Source organism: Tachyglossus aculeatus, chromosome X1 (genome assembly GCF_015852505.1).
Source record: "Tachyglossus aculeatus isolate mTacAcu1 chromosome X1, mTacAcu1.pri, whole genome shotgun sequence".
In the NCBI taxonomy this organism is placed as follows: Eukaryota; Metazoa; Chordata; class Mammalia; order Monotremata; family Tachyglossidae; genus Tachyglossus; species Tachyglossus aculeatus.
In genome coordinates this window covers 97,205,590-97,220,185 of record NC_052101.1, presented here as the reverse complement: position 1 = coordinate 97,220,185, position 14,596 = coordinate 97,205,590, and the positions used below count along the sequence as shown (strand labels likewise).

The 14,596-nt window shown below is 45.9% G+C and overlaps 1 protein-coding gene and 1 non-coding gene across 7 annotated transcripts in view; both read right to left on the bottom strand.

Annotated features, from left to right (window-relative positions):
- The window catches only part of SRGAP3 (SLIT-ROBO Rho GTPase activating protein 3), a 319,900-nt gene that overhangs the window by 134,160 nt on the left and 171,144 nt on the right, over positions 1-14,596 (bottom strand). The window lies entirely within an intron of this gene.
- Positions 12,070-12,208, bottom strand: LOC119920259. The gene has a single exon (XR_005448018.1). It is a non-coding gene; the product is annotated as a small nucleolar RNA SNORA7 (small nucleolar RNA).

The following is a 14,596-nucleotide window of genomic DNA, read 5'->3' as shown; positions in this document are numbered from 1 at the left end:
TATATACATAAGTGCCGTGGGGCAGGGAGGTGGGGGAAGAGCAAAGAAAGGGAGTCGACTTATCCACTCTTTTCCCACCATACCCCAACTCTCACTCTTCACTCCTCCCAAGCCAACCTACCTGCTGGGCCTCATTCTCATCTCTCCAGTTGAGTATCTCTGCCCACGCCCTTACCCTTCCTGGAAGACCTCCCTCTCCTTTTATATCCAAAAGACCCACCTTCAAAGCCCTCTTAAAAACACATCTCCTCCAAGACACCTTCCTCAATTAATTTCAAATCCCCCCAGGCTATACTCCCCTGCCTCTTCACCACTTCTGCACCACCTGAGCACTTTGGAAGAAACAACCTCCCCACAGCACTTACATATATAATATACTCTACTACCTAAGCACTAACTCATGCATACATCCCCCTTTATCCATTTTTAGCGTTTTTTGTCCAGAAACGCTCTGGGCATATTACTCCCCTCCTCAAAAATCTCCAGTGGCTACCAATCAATCTGCGCATCAGGCAGAAACTCCTCACCCTGGGCTTCAAGGCTCTCCATCACCTCGCCCCCTCCTACCTCACCTCCCTTCTCTCCTTCTACTGCCCAGCCCGCAACCTCCGCTCCTCCACCGCTAATCTCCTCACTGTACCTCGTTCTCGCCTGTCCCGCCATCGACCCCCGGCCCACGTCATCCCGCGGGCCTGGAATGCCCTCCCTCTGCCCCTCCGCCAAGCTAGCTCTCTTCCTCCCTTCAAGGCCCTGCTGAGAGCTCACCTCCTCCAGGAGGCCTTCCCAGACTGAGCCCCTTCCTTCCTCTCCCCCTCGTCCCCCTCTCTATCCCCCCATCTTACCTCCTTCCCTTCCCCACAGCACCTGTATATATGTATATATGGTTGTACATATTTATTACTCTATTTATTTATTTATTTATTTATTTTACTTGTACATTTCTATCCTATTTATTTTATTTTGTTGGTATGTTTGGTTCTGTTCTCTGTCTCCCCCTTTTAGACTGTGAGCCCACTGTTGGGTAGGGACTGTCTCTATGTGTTGCCAATTTGTACTTCCCAAGCGCTTAGTACAGTGCTCTGCACATAGTAAGCGCTCAATAAATACAATTGATTGATTGATTGATTGATTATCTGTAATTTATTTTAGCGTCTGTCTCCCCCACAGATTGTAGCTCCTTGATCGACCGTGTCTACTTTATTGTACTCACAAAAACATTTAGTACAGTGCTCTGCACACACTAAGGGCTCAACGAATACCACTGATTGATTGATATGGATGACTGTGAAAGAAGAAAAGGGCTATGGGCCATATTCAAAATGGATACTCTCCCCCACCTTCAAAGCCTTACTGAAGGCACATTTCTTCATAGAGGCCTTCCCTAAGCCCTCCTTTCCTCTTCTCCCACTCCCTTCTGTATCACCCTGACTTGCTCCCTTTATTCATCCCCCCTCCCAGCCCCACAGCACTTATGTACATTCTGTAACTTATTTACATTAATGTCTGTCTCCCCGTCTAGACTATAAACTCGTTGTGGGCAAGCAATGTGTCTTTTTATTGTTATACTGTACTCTCCCAAGAGCTTAGTACAGTGCTCTGCACACAGTAAGCACTCAATATGACTGAAGGAAAGAGGATTCTGTGTTATGAATGGATAAAATTAATGCGCAAAGTGGAGGAAGCTCCACTGACCAAAAGGTCACAAGAGTTGCCAGCTGCAGAGTCCACAAAAGAGCCTCTATCCATGCCACAGCAATGAGTGATGGCTTTGCCCACTGTTGGGTTCTTGACGTTTTTTAAGCGCTGGGGTAGATACAAGCTAATCAGGTTGGACACAGTCCATATCCCACATGGGGCTCACAATCTTAACCCCCATTTTACAGATGAGGTAACAAGCACAGACAAGTTAAGTGACTTCCCCAAGGTCACCCAGCAGACAAATTTAAGAGTCAATCAATCAATCAATCATATTTATTGAGCGCTGTGTGCAGAGCACTGTACTAAGCGCTTGGGAAGTACAAGTTGGCAACATATAGAGACAGTCCCTACCCAACAGTGGGCTCACAGTCTAGAAGGGGGAGACAGAGAACAAAACCAAACATTAACAAAATAAATAGAATAGATATGTACAAGTTAAATAAATAGAGTAATAAATATGTACAAACATATATACAGGTGCTGTGGGGAAGGGAAGGAGGTAAGATGGTGGAGATGGAGAGGGGGACGAGGGGGAGAGGAAGGAGGGGGCTCAGTCTGAATTAGAACCCAGGTCCTTCTGACTCCTAGGCCCATGTTCTTTCCACTAGGCCAATTACATAATTGCATATTCACCATTTTTGTGTGCTTGCCTTCCCAATTAGATATTAAGCTCCTCAAGTAAAGTACTCACTGGTCTCTAAGTTCCTTGAGGGCAGGGATCATGTCTATCAATCCTACTGTACTCTCCCAAGCACTTAGTACAGTGCTCTGCATACGTAAAGTGCTCAATAGATACCACTTATTGATAGTGGAACAATAATAATAATGGCATTTGTTAAGCACTTACTATGTGCCAGGCACTGTTCTAAGGCGCTGGGGGGGATACAAGGTAATCAGGTTGTCCCACATATGGCTCACAGTCTTAATCCCCATTTTTCAGATGAGGGAACTGAGGCACAGAGAAGTTAAGTGACTTGCCCAAAGTCACACAGCTGACAAGTGGTGGAGCCAGGATTAGAACCCATGACCTCTGACTCCCAAGCCCGTGCTCCTTCCACTAAGCCACACTGCTTCTCTAATGATGGTATTTGTTAAGCACTTACCATGTGCCAAGCACTGTTCTAAGTGCTGGGGGGAATACAAGGTAATCAGGTTGTCCCACGTGAGGCTCACAGTCTTCATCCCCATTTTACAGATGAAGTAACTGAGGCACAGAGAAGTTAAGTGGCTTACTCAAGGTCACACAGCAGGCAAGTGGCGGAGCCGGGATTAGAACCCTCGTCCTCTGACTCCCAAGCCCGTGCTCTTTTCTTTTCACTAAGCCATGTTGTTTCTCATGAGTTCAGGACCTGGGAGTCAGGACACTTGGGTTCTAATCCCAGCTCTGCTGCTTGCTCGTGCGACCTTCGGCAACCCACTTAACTTCTCTGTGTCTCAGTTTAAAATGGGGATGAAATTCCAGTTCTCCCTCCCTTTAGACTATGAGTTCCATGTGAGACAAGGACATTGTCCAATCTGATTATCCTGTAGCTACCCCAGTCCTCAGTATAGTGCTTGGAACATAGTATCCAACAGATACCACTATTATTATTGTTGTTGTTATTATTAATAATAATGTATAATGATAATAATAATAAATGTTTGTCCAGATGCTCCAAGTTCGTGACCACATTTTATCCTCAGTCTGTGACTTGGCTACCAAATGCTGAGAACACACATGCACTAAATAATCATTTTAAAAATTAATTCTACTATGAAATTGATTTTTAAATGGAACTACAGCAATGAGAAGCAGCATGGTCTAGTGGAAAAAGCCCAAAACTGGGAGTCAGAAGACCTGGGTTCTAATCTCGGCTCCACCTTTTGTGTGACTTAGGGCAAGCCCTAAGTGTCCAGCCTCCTCTCCGATCTCCCATCCTCCTGTCTCTCCCCACTTCAATCCATACTTCACACCACCGGCCGGATCGTCTTTGTGCAGACGATCTGCACAAAAGGAGTTTGGAGTCTACAGGGGGAAACAGACATTAAAATAGATCAGGGATAGGGGAAATAGAGTATAGGGATATTTACATAAGTGCTGTGGGGCTGGGGTGAGTATCAAAGTGCTTGAATGAAGCAGCGTGGCTCAGTGGAAAGAACCTGGGCTTGGGAGCCAGAGGTCGTGGGTTCTAATCCCAGCTCCACCACTTGTCTGCTGTGTGACTTTGGGCAAGTCACTTAACTTCTCTGTGCCTCAGTTCCCTCATCTGTGAAATGGGGATTAAGACTGTGAGACCCCCGTGGGACAACCTAATCACCTTGTATCCCCCCCAGCGCTTAGAACAGTGCTTTGCACACAGTAAGTGCTTAACAAATACCACTATTATTATTATTATTATGGCTGCTTTACAGACTGAGAGGAATGCACCCTCATAAGTCTTGGATCTTTGCGTCAAGCAAACTAGGCTCTTACTACATTCTACTATACTGTATTACCCTAAACTAGACAAGGGCTTGATCCAACCATCCAAGCCTGTGATGTCACACTGTTCTCAGCCTGTCAAGGCGGCAAAGGCTCATCCCATTTGCTGTCTCAGCCGAGAACAAACAACATAATGATTCAGCTCTGCTGAGCCAAGACACACTGCAATGGTAGGCTCTTATTACAATAAATTAATAATTTAATGTGGGCACTAGCTCTGAGTGACTGCTCTGGCAACCAATTACCTGAAGCTCACCATGCATATTTTAGAAGCCAAGAGCAGGAAGCCTAAATTTGGTTTACCCAGGATGCAGTGGAGTTTAGTTAATCTTTTATCTATGCACATAAATCTTGAGAGGGTAAGGAAGGCCAATGTCTCCATGGGATTAGCACAGAGGAAGCAAGGCCATTAGTTTCAAGGGGGTAGGGTGACCCAGTTTTTTGGATGAGGAAGTGGAAGTAAGAAATCAATTATAATTTTTGCCCACTGCCAGCAGGCTACAGGCCTCACTTCTCTGACATCTGCATGAGAAATGCTAAACCAGGGCCACAGTGGGCTCTCTTTGGGAAAATATCAGGACTGTCCTAGAGATTAAGTTACTGTAATGATAGATAAGGAGAAGAACAACAAGATGAAGAATTGTACTTGTTAAGAATCTACTATGTGCCAAGTACTATGCTAAATACTGGGGTAGATACCAGATAAGGCGATCAGACACAGTCCCTGGCCCACATGGGGTTCACAGTCTAAGCAGGAGGGAGAACATGTATAACAATAATAATGATGGCATTTGTTAAGTACTATGTTCAAAGCCCTGTTCTAAACACTGGGTGGGATACAAGGTGATCAGATTGAACAACGTGGGGCTCACAGTCTTCATCCCCATTTTCCAGATGAGGTAACTGAGGCTCAGAGAAGTTAAGTGACTTGCCCAAGGTCACACAGCAGACGTGGCAGAGCCGGGATTAGAACTGACTCCCGAGCCTGTGCTCTTTCCACTGAGCCATGCTGCTTCTCTGTAGTTTACCCCAATTTCACAGATAAGGAAAGACACCAAAAGTGACTTGCTCCAGTTCACACAGCAGGACAGGGTCAGAACTGGGATTAGAACCCTGGTTTCTTAACTCCTAGGCCTGTGGCCTTTCCCCTCTACCTCCCTAATCTCTAGTTACCCATTATGAATCATTGGTCTAGCCCAATTATGGCACTGCCCATGGGCTTATGTTCTCACTTCCCAGCAGAAAGGTTTGTTCTGCAGTATTAGTCCTAGAGATTGATTGATGGATTAGAGAAAACCCATTCTAAATAATAATAATAATAATAACAATAATAATTGTGGTATTTTTAAGCACTTACTAAGTTGGGGGTGGGGGGGTGGAGAGGAGAGAAATACAAACAAATCAGGTTGGACCCAATCCCTGTCCCATGGGGGGCTCACAGTCTTAATCTCCATTTTACAGATGAGGTAACTGAGACCCAAAGAAGTTAAGTGACTTACCCAGGGTCATATAGCTGACAAGTGGCAGAGCCCATAACCTTCTGAGGAAGCAGTATGGCATAGTGGACAGAGCACGGGCCTGGGAGTCAGAAGGTCATGAGTTCTAATTCCAGCTCTGCCACTTGTCTGCTGTGTGGCCTTGGGCAAGTCACTTAACTTCTTTGGGTCTCAGTTACCTCATCTGTAAAATGGGGATTAAGACTGTGAGCCCCACGTGGGAAAGGGACTGTGTCCAACCTGATTAACTTGTACCTACCCCAGCACTTAGAACAGTTCTTGGCACATAGTAAGTGCTTAACAAGTACCATAATAATAATTATTATTATTATTCTAACTGCCAGGCCCCATGCTCTATCCACTACACCATGCTAAACCCATTCCCCAATGCCTCAACTGTACCCAACATCCAGTGTGGAAAAACACATGTCTGAAAGCAAATTGAGAGATTACCTCCAGAGTTTGGCAACTAGAAGTTATCAGCCAAGAAGCACTGCTGATGAGAAGTAGGGTTGTCCAGTGGTTAAAGCATGGGCCTGGGAGTCAGAGGACAACGGTTCTAATCCCAGCTCTGCCACTTGTCTGCTGTATGACCTAGGGCAAGTCACTTCACTTCTCTGTGCCTCAGTTATGTCATCTGTAAACTGGGGATTAATAATGTCAATCCCATGTAGAAAATGGACTGTGTCCAACCTGATTAGCTTGTATCTACCCCAGTGCTTAGTAGATGGCCTGGTACATAGTAAACACTTTACAAATATTATTAAAAAAAAATAAAAGTCAAGGCCAGTTTGCAGCCCCTTCCTAAGCAAAAGTCCCCCAGCAACCAGCTGTGATTTTTCCTGCTCATACACTTTCCCCAAGTTTCTGAGCAACCTACTGCAGGATTTTGTGCAGGGTACACTGGGTTATAAAGGGACCTGCTCCCAAGCAATAAAATGTTTTTTTTCCCCCAAGCATTTGTACAGTGCTCTGCACACAGTAAGCGTTCAATTAATACCATGAATTGACTGACCTCTAAAGAGTGAATTCAGTCTTCAGGAAGAATAGGAAACTTGGTGTAGATTCAGTGGAACATTAAGAACTTAAAACAAGAGGGTAAAGCCCCAAGGAAGTGTTTTTTTAAGTACTAAGGAAGTCATTACTATTTAATTAGTAGCAATGTTGTACGGTTGAATTTACATGATTTGAAAGGAGTTATAAAAGTTTAAAAAGATCTATTATTGTTGCTACTAAGAAGCTTGAATGTACTCACTCAGCTTGCCCCTTCCTATTTTACCTCGCTGATTTCCTACTCCAACCCCAGCCTATTCACTGTATCTTGATCTTGTCTATCTCACCACTGACCCCTCGCCCACATCCTCCCTCTGGCCTGGAACTCCCTTCACCTTCACATATGACAGACAATGACACTTCCCACCTTCAAAGCCATTAAAATTAAATTAAAATTACATCTCTTCCAAGAGGGCTTCCCAGACTAAGCCTTCATTTCCCCTACTCCTTCTCTCTTCTGCATCACCCTTGTACTAAGATTTTGCATGCTTTAAATAATTGATATTCATCCCACCCTCAGCCCCACAGCATTTATGTACATTCCCATACTTTATTTTAATGTCAATCTTTCCTTCTGGACTCAAATCCCTGTGGGCTGGGGCCATGGCTACCAACTCTGCTATTATACTGTATTCTCACAAACGCTTGGTACAGTACCACTAATTAATTAATAGATTGGAGGAGAGCATTACACCATTCTTATGTTGTCTCATGTATTTTTTTTCCAGGAACCAAATAAATAAAAACTCACCCTCTGAACAGACCGTCTCTAAAAATGGATCAGACCAGATGAGTGGTTTGGTAGATGGGGAAGGCAGAAAAGGGCCCTACTAGAGTTCCCTCCTACATCTGGATAAAGAGCCCTTCTCTGTAGCTCTAATAGTATTCCTCACCGTACAACAGCTCATCCAGAAAATCCAGGGCAGAGCCTCACTGGAGTTTTCTAACATAACCTTCCATTGCCTCATTTATATTCATTCATTCAGTTCATTCAATCGTATTTATTGAGCGCTTACTGTGTGTGGAGCACTGTACTAAGCATATCATCCCACTTAGGATTGGTCAGGGAAATGTAGCAAGAGAAGTTGCTTGCAGGCTTTGCACTTTACTCGGGGGTTATCCTTGGTCAGTGGTAATGGGGATGAGGAGAGCAGGGGCAAATACAGGAGTGGTGCAAAGTGGTTCTAGACTGTGAGCCCGCTGTTGGGTAGGGACCATCTCTATATGTTGCCAACTTGTACTTCCCAAGTGCTTAGTACAGTGCTCTGCACACAGTAAGCACTCAATAAATACGATTGAATGAATATCTGTGACTCCATTCACTTGGAGTAGCAGGGGCCGAGCCGCTAATTCACATCTCCCTGTTGCAGGATTTAAACCAAGTGGAAGAAATCCAACTCGCTGATCAATCACCACTGGTTTCAACACACCAGAAGAACTTCCTCAAAGGCCAAATTCCACAACATTTGGTACTTCAAAACCAGAGCATACAACAGGATGAATGTGAACCAAAAAGTATGCCACAAAGTTTTTGTGACTTTAAAAATACTCCCCTAACCAGCAATCAGGAGCCAGAACACGAAACAAATGTAAAAAAAGGACATTTGTTTGACATCCTTTAAAGCACTTGTTGAAGTTCCAGTCAAAACAGCCACGAAGAGGAAGCTGGTAGCCGAGCGTTACTCTGTGGCTGACTACTTGATTTGGCCTGCTTCATTAAAGTAGGCAGGTTCTAGCCTTGGTTTTAGAGCAGCAGCAAAACCCTAGTGTATTTGGTCTTTTCTTATGATAAAAGCAATTTTTTCCTTCTGCGAGTAGAAAGTTATCACTATTGTTCCCGGGCCAGTTCACAAGGGCTCTGATTGGCTGAGAACCTTTCCTTTAGCCCAGGGGGATATGGTCATCACCTCCATATCCAAGGTAACAGATGGTACGGTACCAACCACATTTAAAACCATCAGGGTTGCACCTATGGCCACTCAATGGGCTCCTTAGGAACACTGAACCTCCTTCAGGCCCAAGTTCCATTTTGTCCAAGTTCCAGGAGCACAGTAAAGGACATCATCAACCAGTCGGCTCCTGTGCATCTTTTAGTCTCAGAAACATCCAATTCCCTCAATTTGGTGAAACAGGAGCAGGAGAGACAGTTGCAGAGTTGAAACCTTCTGCATTTAGCCATGCTAAGCTCACTGCTAGACTATAAGCTCCTTGAGGGAAGAGAGCTTGTGTACTCAGTCACTGATCCTCCTCACCATCACTGAAACCTGGCTCTACCCAGATGACATGGTCTCCCCTGGTGCACTCTCTAGAGGGGGCCCTCATCACCCACTCCTCCAGATTCACTGGGAAAGGGGGGAGGAGTTGGCTTCATTCTCGCTTCCGAGTGCCACTTTCGCACCATTCTACCTCCCCCCACCATCCCCCTCGACCTTCGTTCGAAACTCATATCATCCACTTTTACCACCCACTCCAGATACCAGTCACTATCATCTACTGCCCCCCAGGGCCCATCTCCAACTTTCTGATCCATTTTTGATCCTTTTCTCATATTCCTTCTCTCTTTCTCCATCCCTACATTGATCCTTGGGGATTTCAATATACATGTGGATGTTCCTGACGACCCTTCTGCTTCTCCTTAATTCCACTTACCTCCTATTCCACTGCACCTCATCCACTCGCCAACTCAGACACAAACTCAATCTCATCATCTCTAGTCACTGTACGATCTCTACCTTCACCAACTCTGAAATCCGTCTACCCGATGACAACCTCCTCACCCGCTTTCTCTCCTAAACGTTCCCTCCCCGCAAATCTGTCCTGTTCCCCTACCATGACTGCCCATTTTTAGACCCCACCTAATTTTCTCAAGTCATCATACCCCATTTAGTCTCCATACCCCAACTACCTTCCCTTATGACCAAACTGTTGCCCTCAACACCACCTTATCTATTGAACTCTACTTACTTGCTCCCCTACACTTCACCAAATTTGTATCACTAACCCACAACCCTGGATCACCTTCACAATCCATTTCCTTCGCTCCTATGTACTGGCCACAAGGCACTGCTAGCAGAAATCCCGATATTAGGCCGTCCCCTTCACTGCAAAGAAACTACCCTCTCAAAGGTCACCAATGATCTCTTTCTTGCCAAATCCAACAGCCTTTATTCCATCCTAATCCTCCTCGACCTCTCAGCTGCCTTTGACACTGTCGACCTCCCCCTTCTCCTAGAAATATGCAACCTTGGCTTAACTGACACTGTCCTCTCCTGGTTCTTTCTGGCCCCTCATTCTCAGTCTCTTTCACAGGCTCCTCCTCTGCCTCCCACCCCCCGACTGTGGGAGTTCCTCAAGGTTCAGTTCTGGGTCCCTTTCTATTCTCTATCTACTCCCACTCCCTTGGAGAATTCACTCGATCCCATGACTTCAACTACCATCTCTATGCAGATGATTCCCAAATCTATGTCTCCAGCCCAGATCTTTCACCTTCTCTGCAGCCTCACATTTCCTCCTGCCTTCAGGACATCACTGTAGACAACACCACCACCCTCCCTGCCTCACAAGCACATAACCTTGGCATTATTCTAGACTCATCTCTCTGACTCTACCCACATGTTCAATGTCACCAAATCCTGTTGATTCAACCTTCACAATCTCACCAGAATCCAAACTGCTATCAGTTTAATCCAAGCACTTATCCTATCCTAACTTGATTACTCTATCAGCTTCCTTGCTGACCTCCCTGCCTCCTATTTCTCCCCACTCCAGTTCATGCTTCATTCTGTTGCTCAGGTCATTTTTCTATAAAACCATTCAGTCCATATTTCTCCACTACTCAAGAACCTCCAGTGGTTGCCCATCCAACTCCTCATCAAACAGAATCTCCTTACCATAGGACTTAAATTACTCAGTCCCCTTGTCCCCTCCGACATTACCTCACTGCTTTCCTCCTACAACTCAGCCCAAAACATTGCTCCGCAAATGCAAATCTACTCACTGTACCTTGATCTCATTTATGTCACCACTGGCCTCTTGCCTACATCCTGCCTCTGGCCTGGAATGCCCTGCACCTTCATATCCAACAGACAATCACTCTCCCCACCTTCAAAACCTTCTTAAGAGCACATCTCCAAGAGGCCTTCCCTGACTAAGCCCTAATTTCATCTTCTCCCACTCCCTTCTACTTCACCCGTGCCTTTGGATTTGCCCTGTTCATTCACCACACCCGCCCCCCGCCTTCCAGTCCTCTAGCACTTATGTACATATCCATAATTGATTTATATTAATGTCTGTCTCCCCCTCTAGACTGTCAGCTCATTGTGGAAAAGGAACATGTCTACCAACATTGTTATACTGCACTCTCCCAGGGTCTTAGTACAGTGCTCTGCACCTTAGTAAGTGCTCAATAAATATGACTGATTACTAACTTTGTTGTACTCTATTAAGCTCTTAGTTCAGTGCTCCACATGCAGCTGGTACTTAATAAGTACTAGTTACTGACTGATGAATTGAAAGGGGCCCCAGAGTTCCAAGATACTCAAATCAGGGTTGACCTGAAGCTGAGTCAGACTGTTCAGCCTCCCCATTCTGGTCCATCCTGCCAAATCCCCTCCCTCCAAGCTGCCCCAAAACTGAAATATTCAAGCTGACTATGCCACCATGATGGTGGCCCACATTTCATATCTGAAAAGCCCCTCCAAGACTTAGAAAAGTCAACTTGCTTAAGCAATGAGAGGGGAGATTTAGAATTCCTTATTGCTCACCTCAGGTTAAATAATTTATCCTTTTATTTGTTATTTATTAGTTATTTCATTATTTAGTGATTTGTTCATCTTTCATTTCTTTTGTTCATTCACTTAAACCTATTCTTTCTCAGTTTACGTCTACTGTTTTTCCCATTGAGGAGTAAATGCCTTAGTGCGGGGATTCTTTCAGATGTAGTCTGTCCGAGTGAGGGGCCCACAGCCCGGCCGCTGCCCAGAACAGCCGCAATGGAAAACCTCTAAGGGAACAGCTCGCACCACTTGCAAGCCTGAAGGCAGCCTCCAATGGCTGCCCACATTGTGGCATCAAGCAGAATCTTCTCACCATCCACTTTAAGGCGTTCAGCACTTCTATACAAATCCTGACAGTCAGTTGTCTCCCCCGTCTTGTCTTATGCTGTCAAGTCGTTTCCAAGCCATAGCGACACTATGGACACATGTCTCCCAGAACACCCCGCTCTCCATCTGCAATCATTCTGGTAATGTACCCATAGAGTTTTCTTGGTAAAAATATGGAAGTGGTTTACCACTGCCGCCTTCCGAGTCTCCACCTTCAACTCTCTCCCATGCCGCTGCTCCCCAGCACGGGTGAGTTTTGACTTGTAACAGATTGCCTTCCACTCCCTAGCCACTGCCCAAGCTAGGAATGGAATGGGTAAGCCTCTGCTTGACTCTCCCTCCTGTAGCCGAGACTGGTAAGAGTACTGGAAACTCTCCAGATGCAACCCTGAGAGGGGATAGCTCCCCTACCTCTGATTTATTTTAATGTCCATCTTTCCAGCTAGACCATAAAGTGCCTAAGGGCAGGGATCATGTCTACCTACATTACTGCACTTTCCCAAATGCTTAGTATAGTGCTCTGCACACAGGAAACGCTCAATCAACACCACTAATGGACTGTGATCCAGGTACCCATCAGTGCAGCGACTTTGCTGTGCTTTTGAGCAAAGCAGGCTGCTTCCTGCTGAGGTGACCCAATCTTAGTTGCCTCCTCTTCCCACAGCCCAAACCACCCATCCCTGCTCCCCTGACCCCCTCTTGCCCATGCCGGCTTGGCCCAGGACCCATAATTGAGAAGCAGTGTGTCTCAGTGGAAAGAGCACGGGCTTGGGAGTCATGGGTTCAAATCCCGGCTCCGCCAACTGGCAGCTGTGTGACTTTGGGCAAGTCACTTAACTCCTCTGTGCCTCAGTTACCTCATCTGTAAAATGGGGATTAAGACTGTGAGCCCCACGTGGGACAACCTGATCACCTTGTATCCTCCCCAGTGCTTAGAACAATGCTTTGCACATAGTAAGTGCTTAACAAATGCCATCATTATTATTATTATTATTAATTAGTCTGGCCTTTGCCTTTTAATCAACTGTTTTCTATTTTGAACTTGCTGCCCCATCCATACACCATAAGGAAGGGCTGAGGGAGGGAAGACAGCCACAGCAGTGACCTGTGGGGGTGGGGACACCTGTCCTCCCTGATCCCACCCTAGTCCAGCCCCTTGCCCCAGGGGAAGGACAAGGGGGCAGCGGCTTCTAGGTCATAGATAAAATACAGTTTGAAAATAGCAGAGCCCAGAATAGGTAAGGTGCTGCCCCTGAGTTAATTGAGGCACAGAGAAGTTAAGTGACTTGCCCAAGGGAACACAGCAGGCAACTGACAGAGATGGGAGGTGAAACCAGGTCCTTTGACTCCAAGGCCCATGCTCTTTCCACTAGGTCACACTGCGTCAACCAGAAACGATTTCTTCCAGGATGGCAAGGACCCATTCCATTTTTCATTTCTTTCATTCATTCCCTGAGTGAGTAGTAGAGTTCTCAGCATACTGAAGGCCCCCATACTGTTGATACTCCTTTTCTGGGAGAAGAATCAGTAGTAGTAACTGACATCGCCCCCATTCCTCTACCTTCTGTCTTTTTGCTCCTGTCAGAGCTCTCTAATTCTTATCTTCTAGATTTTCTTCTTTCTAATTCCCACTTAGGATTTTCCTCACTCCACAGTTCCCTGCAGTTTGGAATCCCTTGCCTTTTTAGCCGGTACTGTTTTGGGCTGGACACAGTAGGTGTGGGGGCTTCTGGGAGGCCCACTAGAGAAGGAGCATGGCTTTGTGCATAAAGCATGGGCCTAGGAGTCAGAAGGTCATGAGTTCTAATCCCAGCTCTGCCACTTATCTGCTGTGTGACTTTGGGCAAGTCACTTCACTTCTCTGGGCCTCAGCTACCTCATCTGAAAAATGAGGACTGAGACTGTGAGCCCCACGTGGAACAGGGACTGTGTCCACCCCAATTTGCTTATATCCATCCCAGGACTTAATACACAGAGTAAGTGCTTAAATACCACACTTACTATTATTATATGAGAGGTGCATATTTATGGGCTATGCAACAAAGGGGGAATATCTGTGGTAGCTGGGACAAACTCATTGCCACCCTGGAGAATTAGTTCAAAGGCATGGGCCTGTCCATAGGCACCATGATCCATGGCTGGGATAATCAGGGACGTGATCTGTACTCCATAAACAGCGAACGGAAACAGATCTCTGACATCACCTTCTCCATGGGCTCTGAGAGTCACAGATCGGGATGAGCCCCATGTGGGACATGGACTGTGTCCAACCTGATTAACTTGTATTGGCCCCAGAGCTTAGTACAGTGTCTGGCATATAGTAAGTGCTTAACCGCTTGTAGAAGCAGCATGGCCTAATGGACAGAGCACTGGTCTGGCAGTCAGAAGGATCTGGGTTCTAATCCCAGCTCTTGCCACTTCATTCATTCACTCATTCAATCAATCATATTTATTGAGGGCTTACTGTGTGCAGAGCACTGTACTAAGCCTTGGGAAGTACACTTGTCTGCTATGTGACCTTGGGCAAGTCACTTAACTTCTCTATACCTCAGTTACCTCACCTGTCCAATGAGGATTAAGACTGTGAACCCCACGGGGGAGATGGACTGTGTCCAACCTGACTACTTTGTATATACCCCAGCACTCAGTACAGTGCCTGGCACATAGTAAGCCCTTAAATCCTTAACAGTGCACTTAACAGTCCTCTAAACTGTGAGCTCATTGTGGGCAGGGAATGTGTCTGGTGTTTTGTACTCTCCCAAGCATTTAGTACAGTGCTTTGCACA